Here is a 23,741-nt window from a genome sequence, read left to right as displayed (position 1 = left end):
CTGAAGGAATCTGAATTGGGTATGTTTTCAAATGGGCCTGCTATAAAGGATGCATTTGTGGTCACACACAACGCTGGAACAACGGGGAAGAGAAGAGAAGAGAAGAGAAGAGAAGAGAAGAGAAGAGAAGAGAAGAGAAGAGAAGAGAAGAGAAGCACAGCTTGAAGTGCAGGGAGGTAGAGTCAAGCCTGACCAGGTCTTCAAACCTCAAGTGATCAAAGCACGTTAAGGTTTTAGGTTATCTCAAGCCTCTATAATTTTGGAAGTCATCTTTATGGGGAGGGGGGAGAACTAGAAAGTTAGGTAAGAAGGAGAATATTTGGAACAAGGAAAAATATCAACAAATCACAGTGTTAAAGGCTAGCAAATGCCATAAACATCACAAAGTCCAGGGAAAAAAAATAACCAGACTAGCCTCTGGATCTGACCTTTGTCAACTGCTTCTGCCCCGTGTGGGAAAAGGAGAACTAACTTCAGCATGATCTTGCGGTAGCTAGCACTAGAAGAAGGTGGCAGCTATCAAGTGTGAGTGTTATACTACCCTTTGGTATCCTGTGCCCGTCCCTGGAGGGAGGACATAGAATCCAGAGGCCAATAGGTCAGACAGGTTCCTGAATTGAGGGCAGAGAGGTATCTGCCAGGGCCATGCTGTCAGCTTCTGTGGCCTTTGCCTGTACAGGAAACAGAGGTGTCCGTGGAGTTCGATGGCCAGGGTATTGTGACTGGTTCCATAGAGGCTTGGGGGGACTTGCCTTGGCCACAGGACAGCTCTACAGGAAAAAGGGGTCACATAGCTTAGACACTTCCTAAAGTTTACATAGCACTTCCCAGTGTCCTAAACTGCGTTCCCCAGGTGAAGAGAAACAAGGGTTTGTGTGTGAAAGTGACAGCTTCTTAGGAATCTTTCCAGGGTTTGGGGTGAGCGGTAGGGAAGAGAAGGCGGCCAAGCAAGGATACAGGGCCAGCCGAAGAGCTGTGGAAGGGACATGACTGACTGTAGGGAGTTCTGGAGACTAGGCATGTATCCCTTACTCCCAGAGTCCCTGGGGGCTGCCTGTTGGGGCTCAAGGAAGTAACCACCCAGGCACCTGGCTGCCTTCTATGCAGGTCTCCCAAGCAGAATCAAGCAGCCAAAGGGCAGACCTCTGATAAAGATGCAGGGCCGGCTCTTGGAAGTGAACTGTATTCCTGCAATAACATGGGGGTCTGAGGGCTGGTGAGCAGAGAACTCAGCCCCCGCCCTCTGCCAGCCTATGTACTAATGATTTAATTGTGTGGCTCCTCCTAATAGTCCCCTAACTACCTCCCACTCTACTGGGTGACGAAACCGAACCTCCGAGATGGCTGCTGTGACCTGTCTGAGAGCCCCTCAGCTGCAGGGACTCTCCCAGAACACCCCTGACTGTGACCCAGGTGTCAGCACCCCGTCCATCTTCTTCACAAGCAGAGAGATGTGCTTGCTGGTTTACTCGCCCCTCAAAACCATGGCCGAGTAATGTGAGGCACATGTGTAATGGATGCTCAGCTCAGGAAGGGGTCCAGAGCCAAGCTTAGGTGCCACATTGAGTGCCAGGCTCCTGAGACTACATCTTATGGTTCAGCCCAGTCCTGGGCACCATAAAGTGCCCATGGGTCCTGGAGCAAATGCCTGCTGGAGGGAAGGGACACCATTGAGCAGAGCTGGGGGAGTGCCAGGGAGAGGCCCCAACTGTGTTCTGACAGCCTCCTCATTCACACCACAGAAGCCTCTGTGAAATGTCCCTCTACACGGTTTCAGTCTGCTGGGAATGGCAACATCCTATATTTAGATACTTTCCAGGATGCCTCTCAAGTCCTTCTCAAAAGTTGAGTAGCACTCAAGAGTTCAGAATCAAATTTTGAGATGACTGGTGGCCCCTGGAATGTGCTAGAAGTGGTCCTGAGGTCTTGTCTGAGAACGCGAGAGCACTTGCAGAACATAAAGGAAAACAAGACAGCCGAATGTGGAGCCCAGTATCAATTGGATAAAGTATGTATGCTGTATACAGGCCAAGGAACAAGCACGCGTGCATTTGGAGGCTGGCTGGGGCCTTGCAGGGGTGGAAAGGGAAGGATTGCTTAGCAGTGCAGTGGAGTATACAAAATATGCCTCTTCCTGTCCTGCCTGCCCTTCACCTGGGCCTGGGCCCTTGGGAAATAGTGACTGCAGTACCCAGCTGTGCTACCTCTCTGTAATGCTGGGCCCAAACCAGGACAGGGAGAGCAGTGTCCCACGGAGGAGCAGGAACTTAAGGATGGAGAGCTGGGACAGTGCCGGGACTGACTCCTGCAGGCTTAGAAGCTCCAGGCTGGTTGCCACCTGCCCTCCCCAACTCAGACTAAATATCCAACCCTGAGGGTAAGTGAGAAATTCTTGGCCTCAGCTCGCCCAGGCCTAGCTGGCTTGAAACAGCTTCCTTCAGGGAACTGGGGTTGCTGTCTGCCCTTGGCCAGTTCTTCCTGTTCCTCACCCCAGGGATTCAAGCTGATTGGCAGATTTATCCAAGCATGGAGGGTAGGGGCAGAAGCCTTGGGAAGCAGCCAAGACAAAGGAGGGAGAGGCAAAGACTGGGGACAGACAGAATGTCTGAGAAAGAGACAGAGTAAGAGGGGCAAGTGACAGAAAGAGACAGGGCAAGAGGTGGGCAGAGGAGAGGGCAGGAAGAACAGACACATCTTCTAAGGATGCTAGGAAGGGAAGGTTTGGTCCTGAGTGGGAGGGGGAGGAGGCGAGGGTGGCAGCTGGGGCTCCCACAGTGTCTACACCCCCATCAGCGTTCTGCAGCAGAAGGCCTGCATTCTAAAAGGTGGGCCTAAGGCGCTGGAGAAGGGCTTGCAACATCCCCACATCTGCTTCCCATCTGCATCGTCTCTCGGTGGATTTGCATCCCAGGCCTTCCTGCCAGAGCACAATCCATTCAAAACAAAACGTGGCTTTTCATTTGTAGCTGCAAACCCATGCAGTCACCCGAAGCTCTCTTGGGTTGTCTGAGGTCTCCTCGGCTCCAGGCAGTGCCAGTGTAGAACCAGGCATGGGAATTGGTGGCCCAGAGAGAAGGAAAATCTTTGTGGCAGGACAGAGGTCACTGTGGCCCTGGCCTGAAGAGGACTTGGAGCTCTTGGCTGGAAGTTCACTGGATCTCCCAGACCCTGTCTGAGAGGTTCTATAAAGTATGCTGGTGTCTCAACTGCCTTGTCATCCCCACATCTGGGAAGTGGGATATGAGAGCAGAGCCCTCATCTGCCATGACTGGTCACGTCAAAGCGAGGTATACAGTGTCCTTGAGAATGGCACTTGTGTTATAAACTGTGGATGAGTACAGAGCTAGCGTCTGTTTTTTTTGTTTGTTTGTTTGTTTGTTTTGTTTTGTTTTCACAGAAACATAAAGTTGAGAGACCTTGTATATTTGTGGCCTTCCTCACATCCTGTCAGGCTAGCTACTCCGTTCTGCCACCCTGCCCCCTCCTCCCACCCGTCTCCTCCCGCTGCTCCTCCCCTGGGCTGTTTCACCTTCTGCTGCTCTACCCAGGTCCTACTATCCTTTATCCTACTCATTTTACCCTTTACCCAACCATTCATTTTTTTCAGCCATAATTTCTTCCTTGTTTACTAGGTACCATGCTAGGCTTATAGTCGGTGCACGGAGGCAAGTCTTACAATAAAAGAAGTTGGAAGACAGCACAAGACATGTCAACAATCAGGGGATGAGTAAGTGATTTGGACACTGCATTTTTTAGCCTTGGGGGAAGGAGGTGGGAATATTCCCAAAGGATGAGGGAGTTTGGGTGTTCCTGGTCTGCCCTTAGGAGATAGCTTTCTCACTGGGCACAGAGATGGGAGGGCTCAAAGATCCTTGACTCCACCCAGGCCTAGCTACAGGAGATCTCAGACACAGGGGATGAGGTAACAGTACAGAGGACTCTAGAAGGAGTGAGACCCTTCTGCTGTTGGGGGTAGCATTCCCCTGCTGGCTTATTGAGAGCAGGCATGGTCCCTCAGACTTCTGAAGAAGAAAAGGCAAGGCCACCAGAGGCCAAACTAGGGACTGGGAATTCATTCTGACTGGCCTGGGCGGAAGTGGCTTGGGCAGAGGAGCTTGGGAAAGGGCAAGGCAATCAGGAGAGAAGTCAAGGGTGTGCTGTAAACTGTAGTGTGTGTGTGTATGTGTGTGTGTGGTGTTTGTGTGGTATGTGTGTATGGTGTGTGTGTTATGTGTGTGGATTAGTGTGGGAGTGTTCGTGTGTGGTGTGTTTGTGTATGTGATGTGTGTTAGTGTGTATAGGCATTGAAGTTGTGTGTGTATGGTATATGTGGTGTATTTGTGTGGTGTGTATGTGTGTGTATGGTGTGTGTGTTAGTGTGTATAGGGGCTTGGGCTGTGTGAATGGTGTGTTTGTGTGTGTGTATATGGTGTGCGTGTTATGTGTGTGTATTAGTGTGGGGTGGGTTTGTGTGTTTGTATGTGTGGTGCATGTGTTAGTGTGTATAGGTGTTGAGGTTGTGTGTGTGTGTGGTATATGTGGTGTATTTGTGTGGTGTGTATGGGGTGTGTGTTAGTGTGTAGAGGGGTTGAGGCTGTGTGTGTAGTGTGTTTGTATGTGTGGTGTATGTGTGTATTAGTGTGTGTATTGTGACTAAAACACAGAACCATGAAGCACTGAGAACAGTAACAGCTGAGGTATCAGGCTTTCTACAGGTTGAAGGAAGCTCAGGATTCAGGTATAAGCAATGGAAGGGAATTTCTTGGCTTGTATAGCTGAAAAGCAGACCATAGGACAGATGTCAGGCCTCATTTTATACTCTAATCCTCCTGCCTCAGCCTCCTGATTGCTGCTGGTGTTACAGGCACAGGCAAATACCACCATGCCCACTTTCAGAACATAGTCTTGACTTAGGGGCTTGGGCAAGGCCAGCAGGGCTCTTCCCTCCACTCGGGTTCTACAATAGCGATGTTGGCGTCAATCTCCAAGCTATTCTTCACCTGCTCCTTCCCGTGAGGAACCAGGAAGCTAGTCTCGCTGATGCCGATTGGGTCCTGTGTCCTTGCCGCAGCATAATGCAGTGCTTCGATTCACTGAAGCCTGAATTAAATGGTTGACAACATTGCTGGTGTTTTAGCTCCTTCCTCCCTCTGCCGTCTTAAAAAGTAGCCAGGCATGGTGGCATGTGCCTTTAATCCCAGCACTCAGGAGACAGAGGCAGGCGGATCTCTGTGAGTTTGGGGCCAATCTGATCTACAGAGAGAATTCCAGAACAGCCAGGGCAAGGCCCTTTAGGGTTAGACTATTTCTATTCCAGAAGGGCATAGAGAGGGTCCTCTCGCTGTGTGAGAGCAATGTTGTCTCTTTTCTTCACTGCTGAAACCATAGGACTCAGCGTTGCATGCTACAGTGTGGATGCTTGATAAATATTTACTGAGTGGAATCAACAGTGCAGGCCAATGCTAGAATGCCAGACTCTCCGGGTAATGGTCCTTGATTATTTATACATGCCGCAGAATGTCCTAAGTGATTTACACATTTAAAAGCCAGTTATTATTCAGGTCGATGACAAATGCTTATATCACCTGCATTTTACTTTTGGGAAACTGAGACACAGGGTAGTCAGGAATCTGGCTCTGCTACGTGGACTAGTAAGCACTTGCACATTGCTTGCTAGGTGTAGACAGGCCATGACAGGTATTTCAGGGCAAGGCAAAGTCCTAGGCCTCACTTCCACAGGAACATTGCCCTTGTCTTCAGGTTAGACGTTTTTCTAGCCTTCTTCATGGTCCTGGAGCAGCAGAGGCAAGAGGCTCTGTGAGGCATCGAACACCTGTCCTTCCCAACGGAGAACTGAGCTATCTACAGCTTCCACGCTGGGGACTGGCAGGAAGATGATCTTATATATTCGTTGACTTTTCCATCTACGGTCTACTCATTGGAACTTTATCAAGAAGAATCTGGAAGTAAACGCAGGTTCCTAGTGAAGGGTGGAGCCTGTGGTAGAGACTCAACAACCAACTGACAAGGGTAAACTGGGGAACAATTTAAGCAGCAAAATAAAGTAATGGTAATGGCATATGAGATTATAAGCCACGGGATCAAACAAATGCCCACAAGACATTACTGTAATAAGCAATGAAGCTTTAGAATGAGGAAGAGAGATTTCCTTTTTGCTAGAATTCCAGCTAATAAATATAGAAGGGACTGGCGAAATTTAAAATCACCATCAGACAAACACAGAGGCAATAATGGTTGAAGGAAAGCTCTACCAGACGTGGGTGGGTACGAGGCTCAGAGGAAAAAGTTTAAATGGAATCCAGGTAGCTGCAGACTTCCCAGGTGTCTCCCCTGAGACAGGCGTCTTTGTCTCTTTTGAAGAGACAAGAATAGTGGTAATTTTAGAATGAGCAGGGGGAAAAATCAACAGACAAACTTAACCACATAATCAAGATCACCATCTTTGGTATTAAGACATAACGACATCTTGCACCCTTGGAGATGCTGTCCCTCTGGGGAACAGTCTAGGACCACTTCAGTGGCTTTTACAAAACAAAAACAACAACAAAAACAAAAAAAAACATAACCTCAGTCTGATTAGAAGAAAACAGCAGACACACACAAGTAGAGGGACAGACTGCCAAGTGTCTGAAGAGCCATCACAGAAAGAGTCAAGGTCATAAAAGACAGGGGTGGACAAGTGAGGAACTACCATAAATTGTAGGACTTCAACTAAAAGTCAAGAGGGTTCTAGAGCAGAAGAAAAGGCCAACAGAGGGGAAGCTGGTGACATTGGTAGAGGGTCTGTAGTGTAGTGAATAGTCTCATGCCTAGGCTACCTTCCTGCCGTTCTTCTCTCAGCTGTACCATGGTCATGTGAACCGCTAACACTCAGGGGGCTGGGCGGTGTGTATGGGAATTTCCTGGATAATACTCAGGGTGGGGTGCTGGGTGGTGTGTATGAGAATGCCATGGACTAACACTTGGGGGGCTGGGCGGTGTGTATGAGAATGTCCTGGACTAATACTCGGGGGGCTGGGTGATGTGATGAGAATGTCCTGGATTAATTTTTGCAGCTTTTCACTAAGTCTTCAATTATTTCAAAATAGCAGGTGAAATCACACACTGGGTGAGCACTTCCTTCTTGAGAAACACATGGGATGTGGAAGCCGAGTGTTTAGACAGCCAACGCGGATTAGCCCTGCTTTCAAGTGTTGCTCAGAACCAGGCATTACAGCATCCAAGCCCCCAGGGATCACGTTCATATACAGACTGCGATTCCAGTGGGGAACGCCTGAGAGTCTGCCTTTCTCACACGCTTCTGCTGCTGGTGGTCCCCAGACCACAGGGTGAGGAACAGTGGCATGGTCTGTGGTAGGATTGAAAAATCTGCACATATGCAGCCACCAAAAAGAAAAAAAGGCGCCAAGAACTATGTGTGGAGAGCCGAGAGCACTGAAGCCTGGGCTTCTCACCTGGATTCCTTAGCAGCTCTGGGAACTCCAGCCTTTGAATGTTTTCTGGCCTCAGCCTGCATCTCAGTAGCGCAGGCCAGTTCTCTTTAGTCTGCCTCTGGCTACAGCCTATCTGGCCTGGACCAAACTGGGGCTAAGTGAAAAGGGACAGGTGCAGAGTTACAGACATGCTCAGAAATTTCACTGGTGCCTGTGACAGCCAGGCCAGGCCTGGGGAGCATCCATGTTCCCCCCAGCCCGCCAGCAGTGGCCCAGCTTTCCCTGGAGCCTTCACTTGAGCGGCTGCCAGGCAAGGGATGGTGATGACAGTCGCTCCCCAGAGATCCTCCTTCGCTCTCTGGGATGTAAGAATGTCCATAGACACGGAGCCAGACAACCCAGAAAGGCAAGTCATTTCTACTAATTAGTATCTGCGTACGTGCAAAAATGGCCACAAAGCTGCAGAACCCCTGGCACTTCACCAGTCGCCGAAGCCACACTCTGCAGTGCTGTAGTTTTGTTCCAAGTGCTCGTGACATCCCTTCTTCATCCAACCCTCTGCGCAGCCACTGAGTTCTCACAGCATCCTCGCCTCACAGCGTCTCAGTGCGTTTGAGGTCGCTGCAGGTTTTCCTCCCAGGAAGAAGCAGTACAAGGCTCTCAGGGTCCCTGCAGGTGATCACTTCACTTTGTTTAAGGAGACTTCAAGGATGGGTGGACACATAGACTCACAAAGGAGTACCGTGTGGGAAGATGCACATGTTGACAAACGGGGCAGATTTTGATCATACAAGTGGAGGTCATGTGATGGGCTTCCAGATGTGGCTGAACCTCTAAGGAGGCTTGCCACATGCCAGGAGTGTCTTATTTGACCTTTCAGCTGTGTCTGTTCTGATTGGGTGGGTGGGGGGACTAACACACTGTCAGCTGCCCAGCCTTGAATTATATTCTGTCCCATCCATCAGTGACTATGGCTTCTGGAGGTCAAAGCTTCTGCCTATAATCACTGAGGACTAGTACAGTTCTCGAGGCTCAGGGGTCCCTCTGTGTCCACTCCTGCTAGGGTACCAAACACAGCTTCATTAAAGGCCAGTTCATATAGATCCAATGAAACCCTGGCCAGCCCTGCCCAGTGCCTCCTAGGAGTTCTTGTGCTGTTCTGTTTGACACTGATTTCTGGAAACCTGACAAGGCTCCCACCCCCTCAGGCTCTTGAAATGCTCTCCTAGGTAGACCAGTCGGCCAAGGACATGCCTCAAAGGAGAAGCAAGCCCTCATGGTCTAGGGAGGGGGCATCTTCTGATGTTCCATGTTGGGCTGTAGTAGATACAAGTATCGTTTTCTACCCTAAAACATTTCTCTTTATACTTTGCTCTTAAATTTTTTCCTTATATGTGTACGAGTGTTTTACTTGCATATATATATATCTATGTATCATATGCATGTCTGATACACAAGGAGGTCGGACAAAGGCATCAGATTCCCTGCAACTGGAGTTACAAACAGTTACAAGTCATTCTGCAGGTGCTGGGGATTGAGCCTGGGTCCTAGTAAGAGCAGAAGTGCCCTTAGCTGCAGAGCCATCTCTCCAGCCCGCCCCTCTTTGGCTTCTCTTGTCCTCCTTCCAGGGTCCAATAGGATGTGTTCCCTCCGACTGTATCCCTACCACCCCAGCAGGATGCCATCTCCTTCCCTCATTTGCTCTTCAGTATCTCTTGTTGCATCCTCCCAGGCAGCAGAACAGGGCAGACGGTGCACAGGCTTTGGGTTGACTGCTTGGGCTCAGATCCTAGCCCTGTCACATGTTCTTACTGTGTCCTTATTTCATATTTTCTGAGCCCAGTTTCATCTTCTGTAAATGGGAGAGAGCAGAAAACATTTCTACATTGCTATCAGGATTGAAAGGGACAGCTCATGAGCTCAGTAACTACTCCTTATCAGTAACTACGATAGCTCTAGTTAAGGCCCTACTGTATGCTGCCTGTACCGAGAGAGCCAGGGGGACTTGCTGATGGGGTTGAAGAACGAGGCCTCTGGGTGATGAGTGGGGTAGTGCATTGACTGTTGGGGCTCCATCTCATCACCTCAGGTGCTGGGAACTCAGAGTTAATAGAACGTGGAAATATAACATGGTGTGAGGTAACTTGAAATGAAGGATAAACGGGAATCCATGGGGATCGCTTTCTTTGTTTCTCTTAGCTAGCAGATACGAGGGCCGTGAGATGAACTGCAGGAAGACAAGAACATGCTACCCCCTGGGAAAAGTCTGATCATCAGGCGGGCGGTGGTGCTGGCCTGAACTCTTCCATAGGGACCCGAGCAGCTCACTCACAGGCGTGAGGTCAAGAGCAAGACCTGCCACTGGTTGTCACCATCTCTTTCATTTAGGGGTTGAGAGCAGATACAAGTTGGGTGTCGTGGAAGAGAGGAGGCTTAAGAAGGAGGATTCAAGTTTGAGGCTAGTTTGAAGCCGAGGCTACATAGCAACACCATCTCAACAGAAACAAGGGATAGGGATGCAGGTCAGGAGTAAAATATTTGCCTAACATATGCAGCGGTTTAATCCCTAGCACTGCAAAGACAGAGAGGAGGCGGAGAGAGATGGGGAGGGGAGATGCCCGTCTGAACCCCAATCTGTTTGAACTGGCCAGGTGGCCTTGTGTCTCTGAGCGTCAGTCTCCACATCTGTAAAGGGAGGAAGGATAATAGTCCAGATCTCATATCCTTGAGAATGAAAGAAACTGACACAAGTTAAGAGCACAAAGGGCTGGGAAGATAGCTCAGATGCTGAAATATTTGCCTTACAGGTGGGACCTGAGTTCAGTCTCTACCACCAACATTAAAACACACACACACACACACACACACACACACACACACACACACACACGTTAAAAAGTATGTAGTGGCTGGGCGGTGGTGGCGCATACCTTTAATCCCAGCACTCGGGAGGCAGAGGCAGGCGGATCTCTGGGAGTTCGAGGCCAGCCTGGTCTACAAGAGCTAGTTCCGGGACGGGCACCAAAGCTACAGAGAAACCCTGTCTCAAAAAAAAAAAAAAAAAGTATGTAGTGGCATTTAATTTGTATTTTAATAAATAAAGCTTGCCTGATGATCAGAGAGTAAAACAGCCCCACTGTTCAGCCTTACAGACCAGGCAGTGGTAACACACACCTTTAATCCCAGTATCCACACTAGGTGTTACAGAAACCAGGCAGTGCCTTTAATCCCAGCTCTAGAGAGGATTATAAAATGGGAGGAAACAGCTCTCAGTCTCATTCTGAGATTCCTGGAGGCAGGGTCGCCATTTCAGACGTAGAGGTGAGAACCAATGTCTGGCTGTTTTACTTTTCTGACCTTCATGTTGAACCCCAATTTCTCCCTCTGGGTTTTTATTAATCATGCTTTAGAAGTACAACCAGTGGCCGTTATTTTCCTAATCCTAGAACCCAAACATTACATATTCATGTTCAATACATTATGATGTGTGTGTGCGCATGCCTCTGCTTTGAGGTAGAACCTTGCTAAGTGTTTCAGACTGTCCTGAAACTCATTTTGAAACCCAGGCTGGCCTTGAACTTGCCATCCTTTTATCTCAACCTTCTAAGAGCTAGGATTACAGAAATGCATTACCATGCCCAGCTTTTTATGTTTTTATTTGTTCTGTTTCTTAAGTTTCTAGATACGTTTCTTTTAAGCATTTACGTGTGTGTGGTGGGTGTGCACATGTGTGAGAGTATGTATACCATTCATACCTGAAGCAAGAGGAGGTACATAGCTCTGCCCCTCGCCACCTTACCCTCCTCAACAGGGTCTCATGAATCTAGAGCTAGGCTGGTGGCCAGCAATGCCCAGTAATCTTCATGTGTATGTCCCCCTTTCCAGCTCTAGGGTTACAGGCCTGTGGCCACATCCGGCTTTTAATGTGGGTGCTGGGGATTTGAACTCAGGTCTTCATGCATGTGCAGCAAGCACTCTTGCCTGCTGAGCCATCTCTCCAGCCCTTCTGGTTAAGTTTCTTTTGGAAGATCTCCGCACTCCCCCAAATCGAGTCCTCCGCTGCTGCCTCCACTGTCTGCTTGGGGACTCTGAGTTAATTCTGGCCCTTGGCATCAGTGTGGACGAGCCAGGCAGCAGCCATGATAATGAGGAAAACAGCAGCTCAGCGCTGGCTGCCAGAGGCCCCAGAGCACAGGACACCAGCCGTCCCTCAGAGAAGCGGCTGTCTGCCCAGGCTCTTGGCTCAAATATTTTGTGAAATTTGACTTCCTCTCTCCTTTCTCCCTTTAATAGAGGACAACCTTCCCACCCCAGGTTCTCAATGCCCACTGTCTAACGTGGCCTTTAACCTAGTAATGGGACTGGGAACTTTCAGAAGCCCCAGCATCAAGTTCTCTATTTTAAAATCCAAAGGTTCCCTCTTATTGTCCCTATTTTCCTTCTTAGCCCCACATACTGTTAGGAGTAACCATGGTGATACAAGTTAACTTTATTTCCTCATCTGATTGTTTCTACACTCGTAGGTGTCCTTCTGTATCCTTGGGGGATTGGTTCTAGGACCTGCAGATACCAAAAGCCCCAGATGCCCAATCCCTTCTATCAGATGGCATAGGACCTATTTGATATCTCCTCTGGATTCCTTACAGTGCCTAATATAAGGTAAAATGTTAATTAAACCATGGTTATACTGAATTATTAAGGAGCAACGACCCTAGGAAAAGTCTGTCCATATTCAATCTAGATGCAATTTTCAGTTTGTGGATAGTCAAATCCAAGGATTTTGGGTCTGTGGATACAGAAAGCCAGTGGTAGCCGTTATGCCTCCCATTTTTTACAGACAAGGAAGCAGTCTCAGAGAGCCCAAGAGCTTTGCTGAAGATCACACAGCTAGAGAGGGAGCCGCTAGACCCTCTGATACCTGCTCCTGTGTTCTGTACCTCCTTCTCCTGGGGGAGGGCGGCAGGTGCTCTGTGCTCACAGAGCCGGGTGCCACATGAGAGCAGAAGGGAGAGTTGTGCGCCTCGGGCTAGCCTCGGCTGCTTAAAAGTTGCCTTTCAGAACCCCAGAGATTCTCCCTGCAGCTCTTCGTGGTCAGGCAATTCTTGATCCTTAGAACCTTTCTTCCAGCCAGACCTGCTGGGCCCTTGAACATCTGCAGGCTGGGAAGGGGTCTGCGATGTCTATTCCAGCTGTCCCCAGTCTGGGGCTCCATACCTGCTTTCTCCAGGCTCCTGCCCTAGGAGCTGCAGACAAGCCAGTTAGGGGTCTCCAGAGAGGCCAGACCCTAAGCTAGTTAGAAGAGGACCATCTGGGCTTGGGTCGGAAGATTCCAGTCTCTTCTGGAAGCTGACAGAGCTCAGCCTCCTGCCTTGATCACTCTTTCTCGCCAGTGGATTTCTACTTCCTGGGACTGAAGTTGTTGATCTATCCCAGGCCCTCTTCCCCAGGCCCCTTTCCCTTGCACCCTGGCTTTGAGGTCCAGCTGACTACTCTGTTCTCCAGCCTGACGGTCCCGATAGCCAAGTAGTAGCTGCGGTTATCAGGAGGCGCCGCTGTTCCTTGAAGCTTGGGAAAATACCCTGCTCTTGACCTTGACCTCTGAGTGAAGAAGAATGCTGAGGCTAGAGCTTGGATAAGGTCTGCTGTCCTGGCAGGCTGCCTGTCTATGCCTTGGGGTGAGTGGTGGGGACAGGCGGGGTGGAGGAGGTCAGCGATTCTCCCAGCATAGGACTTCAGGGGGTAACATCTCATCCTGGTATCTCCCCCACCCCCCTTTCTGCTCGGTGCCACAGCTTGGGGGTTGTTGAGACTGTTCCTGTCATTCATGAACTGCTGAGATGTACCGTGTCGTTCTGGGAACTTGTCCCGATGTCACATTGTCTCTGATGAGGCTGGTGAGCTACCCAGAGTTAACCGAGCAGCACTGGGGGTGGACTGCTGGTGAAGTCCAGGAATCTTGTCTTAGAAATGGCAAGCGTGGACTGGAAAGAGAGAGCCGACAGTTAAAAGAGGTCGTTATTCTTGCATTGAATCCAGATTCAATTTCCAGCGTCTACATGGTGGCTCATAACCACCTGTGACTCCAGTTTCAGGGACCTAGCCCCCATTTCTGACCTCTTTGGGCACCAGACACATATGTGGTACACAGACATGTGTGCAGACAAAACAATCAAGCATAAAATAAAATAAGTCTCTGAAAATAAATTTAATGGCCAGCAGGGCTGGCTGGGACAGTGGTTTTCAGTTTTTCTGGGTTGGGTTCTTCTTGAGACAGAGTCTTGGTCTACAGCTCAGGTTGTCTTCAAACTCATTATCTCCTGCCTTAGCATCCCAAGCATGTCCCTCACAAGGTCTAGCTTTAGAATAGGGATTTTTAAAGCTATATTCCATGAAGCCTATAGCTCCACCAAAGTGCCTCAAAAACTTCTGGGTGGTAAAGGGTGAGTAGGTCGTGGTGGGTCCCTTTTCAACCCCAAGAGTTCCCACGTTTCCTGTTCACTTTCTTGATCTGGGCTCTAAGGCCCTGATAGTCTGGTCCCTGTGTCCCCTCCAGCCTCACCCCACACTGTCTGCTTGTTTTGGCTGGGGCAGCTGCTTACCACAGTGCCTTCCTACCAGAGATTTTCCTTAATCTCTCTTGCCTGGCTCATTCAACTCCTGTCTTTTTTCTTCTTGGTACCCTTTGGGTTTTCGCTCAGATGTCTCTCTTAGCTGATGGAGGAAGGTCATTGGTTAATTAATAAAGAAACTGCTTAGCCTGATAGGTTAGAACATAGGCGGGTGGAGTAAACAGAACAGAATGCTGGGAGGAAGAGGAAGTGAGCTCAGACGTCATAGCTCTGCTCTCTGAGACAGACGCGATGAAGCTCCGACCCAGGATGGACGTAGGCTAGAATCTCCCTGGTAAGTGCACCTCGTGGTGCTACACACATTAATAGAAATGGGTCAAGCAGTGTTTATATGAATACAGTTTGTGTGTTGTTATTTTGGGTAAAGCTAGCCAGTGGCTGGGAGCCGGGCGGCAGGAACGCAGCCCGCAGCTCCTTCAACACTTAGCCTTTGTTATCCCTAAGTCTATTCTGAGTCATGTAGCTGCCTGTGTCTCTTTCCTACCTCTACTTCCCTTGAAAGCTGAACTAGTTGTCTGAACTTCCACCGATCTATCACCTCTACTGGACTGTAAGTGGGCTCCTGAGGGCAGGGGTTGGGTCTGGAATGCATGCTATTGTACCTTCCAACACAACCCAGGACAGGCACTTCATAAAAATGTTGGTTGAAGAAGGTGGTGGTGGTGGTGGTGCATGCCTTTAATCTCAGCACTTTGGAGGAAGAGGCAGGCGAATCTCTATGAGTTCAAGGCCAGCCTGATCTACAGAATGAGCTCCAGGACAGCCAAGGCTACATAGAGAAACCCTGTCTCAAAAAGCAAAAATAAGAAACAAAACAAAACAAAATGTTGGTTGACTGCTGGAACATTGAACAAAGTTTATTTTTCCTGAAATGAATGACTGAGAAACTCTCAGCTCTCAGGTCCATTCTGGTTCTGCATTCATTAAAAAACAAACAAACAAAAAACAAAAGCAGCCAGACGGTGGTAGCACATGCCTCTAAACCCAGCACTTGGGAGGCAGAGGCAAGCAGATCTCAGTGAGTTTGAGGCCAGCCTGGTCTACAGCGTGAGATTCAGGACAACCAGGACTATTACATAGAGAAACCCTGTCTCAGAAAAACAACAACAACAAAAACAAACAAACAAACAAACAAAAAAAAAACAAACCCAAAAAACCAATTGCTCCTACCACCAACAAATTGCTGGTACCACCCCCACTCAGGCCCCACTAAAAGTACTCCAGGTCTTCTTTTGTTGTTGTTTTGTGTTTTGAGACAGGGTCTCTTTATATAGACCTGGCTGTCCTGAAACTAGCTCTTGTAGACCAGGCAGGCCTCAAACTCACAGAGATCTTCCTGCCTCTGTCTCCCTAGTGCTGAGATGAAAGGCGTGCACTACCACTGGTCTTAATTTCTGAGATGCTTAGAAGAGAGTAACGTGTACAGTAATAGGAAGAAAAACGTCAAAACATCTCCTAAAAGACCACCCAGCCCCCCTTCCATGCCTGGAGAAAAGGGTGTACTGGAGGAGCAGGGCAGGGCCCACCCCCACCCCTACCATTCAGACTTCCTCTGAGTCTCAGGGGTTTTTCTGGCCACAGGACACACCAATCCTACATCCACTGAGCTACCTTGCAGGCAATGGTGGGCAACTGTCAGGCCCAGTGACCATGGCTCTCAGGCCAGCTGTTTCCCTGCTTTCGAATCAGTGGCTGACCCTGTGTTGTCCCCAGCCTGTTCCAAGCAGCCTGGGAGACTTCCAAGCATGTCTTTTACAGGCCAGATGTGCATCCACTGGCTGTGAAGTTTCGTCTGCCGAACAGGTGGGTGGTAATTATTCTAGCAGAAGCTGACCGTGACTGGAAGCTAACGGGACAATTCTATCAAGCTGTCAAGAATAAAAACAGTGTTCTTTTTTTTTTTTTTCCTGAGCCTGCTCTTTTAGAGGGAAAGAGCGACGCAATCCAAGGCTAGAGCAGGAGTCTTGGCCCCTGTGGCAGATTCTGGAGAGTGCTGGAAATTCTCAGACCCCACCCCTCTCATCTCCCTCCTCGCTCAATTGACATCCCATGTGCAGTGAACATCTGCTGTGTGCATATGCCCAGCACTCCTTCTGCTTTGGGGAACAGACAACCAGTTTTCCTTTGGGGAACTTCCCCTCCCCAATTCCATACATTCCTAATGGTGTTGCAGGCCATGGGATGCTCCCGTCCCTCCACCCACAAAGGGTGGACCCTGCACCCATCAGACTTCCCTGAGAACTTTGAATGTGGGTGGGAGTCACTCCGAACCATCAAGGCTCAGAACCATCCAAAGACAGATGGCCTATGGGTGCCTGCCATCAGAGTCCCGGCGCCGCCCTGGTGTTGGCATTCCCAGGCCTTGAGGAGCACCTCCTTCAGCCAATTCCTATCCCCTATGTAGCCTGCTAGAGCCAAATTCTGTAACTTGCAGCCAAAGCCACCAGGCACCACACTCCCTTGTGTCCCAGCATCCCTGCCCTGCTCTTCTCTTTCTCACAGTTTCTCTGTAAATCATTTGACGTTCTGTGCCTCTAAACCCTCCAGCTGCCTGCCCATTAGCCTCCCTGCCTGACGCACTGTGCTTGTGTCCAGTGGGAACTGCGTGGTCCCAGAGCAGGGTGGGTGGAGCTGTTTGTGTCTCTCCAGGTGGCGTCCCCTGAGACTTGTTAAGTTTTTCTTTCAGCGGAGTTGCTGGCTTCAGCATTCTGATTCACAGGGCTGAGGCGCTTGCTCACTGGTTAAGATCACTGGTTCTGCTGGGCAGTCATGCAGGCCTTTAATCCCAGCACTCGGGAAGCAGAGGCAGGAAGATCTCTGAGCTCAAGGTCAGCCTGGTCTATAGATAGAGTTCCAGGACAGCCAGGGCTATACAGAAAACCCTGTCTTGAAAAAAAAAAAAAAAAGACTTTTTAAGAGCACTGGTACCAGAGGACCTGGGTTTGATTTCCAGTACCCATATGGTGGTTTGCAACCATCTATAACTTCAATTTCAGGGGTTCTGATGCCCTTCTTCTGACCACCAGGCATGCACATGGTACACCAACATACACACAGTCAAAACACCCATATACATAAAATAAAAATAAGTAAATAAATTAGTAAGTAAGTAAGTAAATAAAAGGGGGGTTGGGTCTGATTTCATGCAATGGAATACCTACAATGGACAAGGTCCTAAGTCAGGTGTTGGAGATAACTGATATGCTTTGAATTCTAGTTCAGTCTTTTTTTTTTCCCTAGGAAAAACTCAGGGCCTCATCACGGCTGAGCACACATCCTACTGTGGAGTTACCCCTAGTCTTGTTGGATAAACAGATCCTCCCTGCCAGGCCTCCAACTTCCACGGAGTGCTGTTGGGAAGACTAAGCCATCCTTCAGCCCTAAATGAGGGAGGAAGGGCCTGCAGTCACCTCTATGACCTGCAGAGTCAGGATTCAAGAGAGCTAGGAATTTAGACAGCAACTGTGCTCAGTCCCAGAGATTCCTTGGATCATGTCTTTCTGGGGGAGCTGCAAATTGGATGGTGCCATTAAAATGTTTATCTGCTGCAGGGTCGAATCATGGGAGAGAATCTAATTGGGCCAGTTTAGGCTGTGCGCCTTGTGGCAAATACAATAATTGGCCATTCATCAAAAGACCTAGAAAACAGGGCGGCAGTTTGCTGAAGGAAAAGAGATGGTAAAGGGACTAACACAGTCTAAGAGAGTCACAGTGTAAGAGGAACACCCCAGCCTGCTGAGTACCTTAGTGCCTGTATGGGGCTATTCTCATAGCAATCACAGGCTGAGCCAAGGGCTGTAATCAATGAGATCTGTGACTGCCAGTTCACCCTCGTGTTACAGCTGGGTAAACTGAGGCCCCAGGTAGGGAGGCAGTCCTATCCTCGGTCCTTTGTGTCTCTGGTCACAGTCTCTATTCTAACCTACATCTGGCATGAATGCCTCACTATCCTAGTGCCAGACAGAAGGTGAGACTACATCCATAGACTCTGCTTCTGGCAAGAATTTTCCATTCAAGAAAGGAGAGTGGAGGGGTGAGAGTCCATGTGGAAGCCATTGGGGGGGTCACCCCACATGTGAGAGGGTAATGGGCATCCACCATAAATAGTTATTGGACCTGCCCTAGCTGAACCCTGGTGCTGGGAGGTAAAGCCAGCTCCCCTATATGTCTATAGAACCCTGTCCGTCCAAACAGAAACACCAGCCTGAGTCTTTGGACTTGGAGCTCCAAAGGGAGGAAATACTTGTAGGGGACCAACTCCTATATAAACACAAGCTGGTCCCAGATCTTTATTTGGGGTGGTGTCCAGCTCTTGGCTCCGTGAGGTTTTCTGGATGGTCCTTGGGTCTCCCAGAGTTTCTCCCATGGTCTGGAGCGGTCATCACAGAGGATGCCAGGCTCTGGCTTCCTCCCTACCCTGGGCTCTTTTCCATCAGTCCTAGCCAGAGCCCTGTAGATCCAGACAAGCCTTGTCCCTCTTGGTGTTTACAGTCTGCAAATACTTGTGGCCATTTGTGCTGCCCTGGTGGGGCAGGGAGGACCAGTCCCTTCTGCCTGTCACTAAGCCCAGCCTTTGCCTCTGTTCAGCATCTCTCCCCATGGCCTGCCCAGGGCTGCAGCTGACAGCTTCCCTGGGTCTTCTCTCCCTAAGGGTGCCCAGTGCCATTGAAACTCCTGGACCCTTAGGACAGCAGCAGAATCTCTTGACATCTAATTCCTACTCCCAGGGGGTCCATCTCAGATGCTTCTGAGCAACCCTCACCTCCTGAATTCCAGCTTCTGCTGAGGATGCCAGATATGGGGAGGAGGATGAGCCCTAGTGACACTCTGCTCAGCTTTCTCCTGTCCTGCTGGCACAGGGAATAGCTTTGCTGGCCTTCACATGCCGGGCAGTTTCCTCCTGCTTTCAGCACATCACTGCAGAGGTGACAGGGGCTAGACCTGCCTCCTTCCTGATGCTAAACTCACAACTCTGCTCTACTTGGGTAGTCACTTACCATGGCTTGCCCAGCTCGGCACACAGATGCCGCCTCCTAACCTCACCGGCCCCGCTCTACTGAAATTTCTCTTTTCCCCAGCCTTGGACCCTCTGGCTCTTTGGGGTCTTTCGGCTTGGGTGCTCTTCGCTAACATGAGCCAGGATAAAGGTCTCCAGGCAGCCTGTGGACAGGGTGAGCTGAAAGCACTCGTGAACCCCCTAAGTCTGGACAAGTTCTGCTCAAGCCGTCACATCTGTCCTTTGTCTCTTGGGAAAACATTAAAATCATCCTAGATTAGCAAGAGTTCAGCCAGGGCTTTTACCTTGCCGTGAACAAGGGGGGAACGGTCCTGAACCTTTTTACCATGAACACTCTGACTGCCCCCACTCCCCTCACACACTCAGCTGCCAGTCCTCTATGAACTGAAATCTCTTCCACTGAGTTTCAGTCAACCCCCTTAGCACTACCCTCTGTGAACACAAGAAAACCACAGAGAGATGATGTCTTGGTAAACACGGAAACGTGGTAAGTTCCCTGGGTGCCTTTTTCTCTGGGTTGAGGGGCTTCCAGGCCTTTCTTCTTGGGTCCTATGCATTGCCCATGCTGGCTGCTGCTTCACACCTTGCCTTTGGGCTTGTCCCAAGTTTCCTGACTCCTGTCTGGAACTCCGGGGCTGAGTCGAGCACGGCAGTCCATCTGTGGGCTGTGAAATCACTGAAGTGAGTCATGACCAGCATTAAAATGCAAAACAGAAGAGAGGCGATTGAAACCATGAGAATGCTTCCCAGTGAACAGGGATGCCTCATTTCAGTGATTATATGTCCCTGGGTAGCCAGCCATGTTGTAAGATGGGCTTCCTGCTGTGAGTTATGGTTAGAAGTTTGAAAAACATTCTTCCAGCTGGCCTGGGCCACTGGTGATGTTTGCGTTTAGGAGGGTTAATGCAGACTTGTCAACTTGACAGGGTCTGGAATCAGCCTTGGAGGGAAGGCTGCAGGCACACCACTTCAGGATTATTCAGATTAGTTTTGGTTTGGAGAACCCCTGCTGCGGATTATCTCAATTAGGTTACTGGAGGTAGGAGGAACTGCCTTAAAGGAGGTCAGCATTGTTCCCTGGGCTTGGTTTTTGGCCGGCACAGAATGGATGATGAATACAGGCATTCTTCGGTCCTTGCTTCCTGACTTCAGACGTACAAGCGCACAAGCGACCAGTTGCCGCAAGCTCCTGTCGCCAGGACTCTTCCACCTTCAAGCCATGAGCCAAAAGCAAATCCTTTCTCCTTTAAGTGGCCTTTTGTTTTTGTTTTTTAATTAATTTATTTATTTATTGAAGATTTCTGTCTCTTCCCCGCCACTGCCTCCCATTTCCCTCCCCCCAAACAAGGCCCCCTCCAGAGGAAGAGGAGCTAGGGCATGTGGCAGCGGCAATGCCGTTTTCTCTGGCTCGCTGGGCCCCAGGGCTCAGAGGAGAAAGCCGAGAAGGCAGAGTGGAATAGCCCACCCACTGGTAGAAGTGGTGGGAAAGCCTGCTGCTCCCACCACCCCTGAAGTCATTCCTCATTGTAAGGTTCTGCTGAGGAACCTTTACGCTGATGGCGGAAGAATCTATAAAATACTAGAACACCGTAAACGGGAGGAGCCAGGTCCCTGGAGCTTGTATGAACACAAGCAAGAACAAACTTGTAAGTTCTGGGGATTGAACCCTGGCCTCAAGCCTGCTAGACAAGGGTTCTGCCACTAAGCTGCACACCTAGTCCTGTTTTTTTTTTTTTTTTTTTTTGTGTTTTATTTTATTTTATTGTATGTTTCTGTTTGTTTTTAGATGGGTCTCACTATAGCACTGGCTGGCTTGGAATTCACTATGTCAACCAGGCTCTCTTCAAACTCGCAAAGATGAACCTCCCCTTGCCTCCTGAGTGCTGGAAGTAAAGGCATGTGACACCACACTTGGCCTTAGAGGTTGTCAAACTGTCCTGACTAATGTAAACCCCGCTCTTGCCCAGTAGTCCTACAAACACTTGTGTATAGTCAGACTCTGCTAACAGTTTTCTTCTCTGGCCTCTCACTCCTTCCGCTGGGTTACATTTATCTCCATCTGGCTGTCCCCCCTTAGACATGTCTTGGGGTTATAATATGCCATTATCATCGTCTAGCAGTGTGAAGCTTCCATTACATCCAAATAGTTTGGAGAACACCGTCACTCTCTGGGTTCTTAGGCCTGAAGAAGGTACTAGATCCAATAGAAGATGTCACTGTTATTTTTTTTTTCAAGAGACAAGATCTCTCTATTTTAGACCAGATCTGCCTGCTGCTGCCTCTGGAGTCCTGGGATGAGAGGCATGTGCCACATGCCCAGTTGCTAGTTTACTTTTTAACCACTGGTTAACTAGGCTGTCCCCTTTCAACAGTCTCTGTAACCCCCGCCGTGAGCCCCCTGTCCACTCCACCAGTTTCAGGTCATTTTAGATGACTGACTATAAGAGCCAGCATCTCCCATTCTTCACTTAATCACTGACCTCTCTGGACCAAGATGCAAGGCTTTCCCCCTTATCTCTAGTGACTCTCCGTTTATCTAGTTCAGTTCAGATCTTATTTCTAGCATCCAATTTTATCATTTATTCCTTCTGTTATGTGTCATGTGAAAATTTGAGAAAAATGTTTTTTTCCTGCTCCCCAATTATGAGAAGCCTTCTGTTGGTCCCTGCCCCGTCTCACAGTTCTTGGTGACCTTCATCCACCCGTTACTGGGGGGGGGGGGGAAGGGCATAGGACAACTATGCATCTTCTGACTGCATTACCAAGGCCTCACACTTCTTCAGACTGCCCATGTCACATAGCATCTGAATATCACCAAATTATGGCAACAATTTGCTGACCAGGAACCCTACTGAATAAGGAAATGATGGCTCTGGGAAGATGGCTCAGTGGATAAAAATGCTTGCTTCACAGCGTAAGTTCCTAAGTTTGATCCCCAGCAGTCATGTTAAAAAGCTAGGTGTGGAGGTGTGTGCTGGTACTCCCAGAGTGGACAAGGAGAAGACAGGAGGACCCTCAGGCTTGCTGCCAGCCAGTCTAGCCGAATGAAAATAAAAGAAACAGGATAAGGTGTGGTGTCGATTTCCACAAGCCTGGCTCTGGTGGCCAATGGATGCTTCTTCCTCATCCTCTCCCATCCTCTCCTGGCCAAGACCTCCCAGCCCACTTTAGAGACTTCACCAGAGTCCAGTCATCTCATCGTCCCAGCCACAAATGAGTGCTTTATCCTTGAACTCATGTACTAAGCAGTTGCTGCCTTTCTTCTTCCTGCAAGCATGGCGGGGGTGGGGGGTGGGACAGGACACACAGGACATGGCAGGTATCCTCAACCTGATTCTTCAACATGCCCACTGAAAGGATGCTCAAGAAACAAGGGCTTGGGGTACTTACTATCTGTGCTGCCCATGGGCGGTCAAGCTTATCTATCTATGGAGTGAGGCAGTGAGGAAAGCTGCATTGTGTATGTTGCCAAAGGCGTGACACAATGGAGAGATTGTGAGATTGCAGAGGGACACGCAGCCGAACCATGCTTGCTTGGGCATAGGAGCCTGAGGCTGAGCCCCCAGAAGGGGTCAAGTGCAGAAGTAAAGCATTCAGACTGGGTTTAGAAGGGAGAAGTATCTGGGAACAGGCTGAAGAAGAAAGGGATACTCTGGATGTTGGGTCACCACTGCAAGAGTCAGAGGCCAGGTCACCCCACAGCATTGGCAGCTCTCCCCATTTCTGTAAAACTGGGAAGTTCTCTGTAGGGCAGGCTGGTCGGAAGCAGTGTTGGGGGATTGCTTTAAGCCTAGCAAGCTCCCTGGCTTTGTGTTCACTGATGTTGGATAACTCTGAGCTGATGGAGATTAAGGACACCCTGACTTCCCTCTAGTCCTGACTCTCTACTGTTGACTGGAGACATCAAGAGACTAAGAATCCAGGTCTAGTAAGGTGAGCATCCAAACTGCCTAGGCTCCCCCAAAGCCAGTATGTGCAGTAGGATCAAAAACCCATTGCCATTGTTCTTGGGTTCTCAGTAGTCCTCATTGTCCACTATGTTCAGCAAGTCCAGTTTTATCCCATGCATGAGGTGGGTGGTCCTTGGACTTCCCACAGGTCAGGGAACCCTGATTGCTCTTTGGGCTGATGAGGGAGGGGGACTTGATCGGGGGAGGGGGACTTGATCGGGGGAGGGGGACTTGATCAGGGGAGGGGGAGGGAAATGGGAGGCGGTGGTGGGGAGGAGGCAGAAATCTTTAATAAATAAATAAATGAATGAATGAATGAATAAAAAGAGACTAAGAATCCAGATTGATAGTCCATACACTCCATCACTAATTATCAGTTATGAATGCTCGGCCTTATCTTATGCTCTTACAACTTAACCTGTTTCTCTTCATCTACGTTTTGTCCGGAGCTTTTAACCTTTCTTCCTTTCTGTATATCTTACTTTCACTGCTTCTGGTGTCTGGCTGCCAGCTGCCTGGCTTCTGGCCCCAGTCATGTCCCTCTTTCTCCCTTGTTCTCTCCTTCTTCTCTTTCCTTTTCCTGAGCCTAGATTTCTCCTCCTACTTATTCTGTCTGCCCACCAGCCCTGCTTGTCCCTCTCCTGCCTAGCTATTGGCCATTCAGCTTTTTATTAGACCAACCAGGCACCTT

This window comes from Alexandromys fortis, unplaced genomic scaffold (genome assembly GCF_014885135.2).
Source record: "Alexandromys fortis isolate MF-2015 unplaced genomic scaffold, M_Fortis_MF-2015_v1.1 scaffold_159, whole genome shotgun sequence".
Taxonomy (NCBI): Eukaryota; Metazoa; Chordata; class Mammalia; order Rodentia; family Cricetidae; genus Alexandromys; species Alexandromys fortis.
This window is presented reverse-complemented; position numbering follows the sequence as displayed.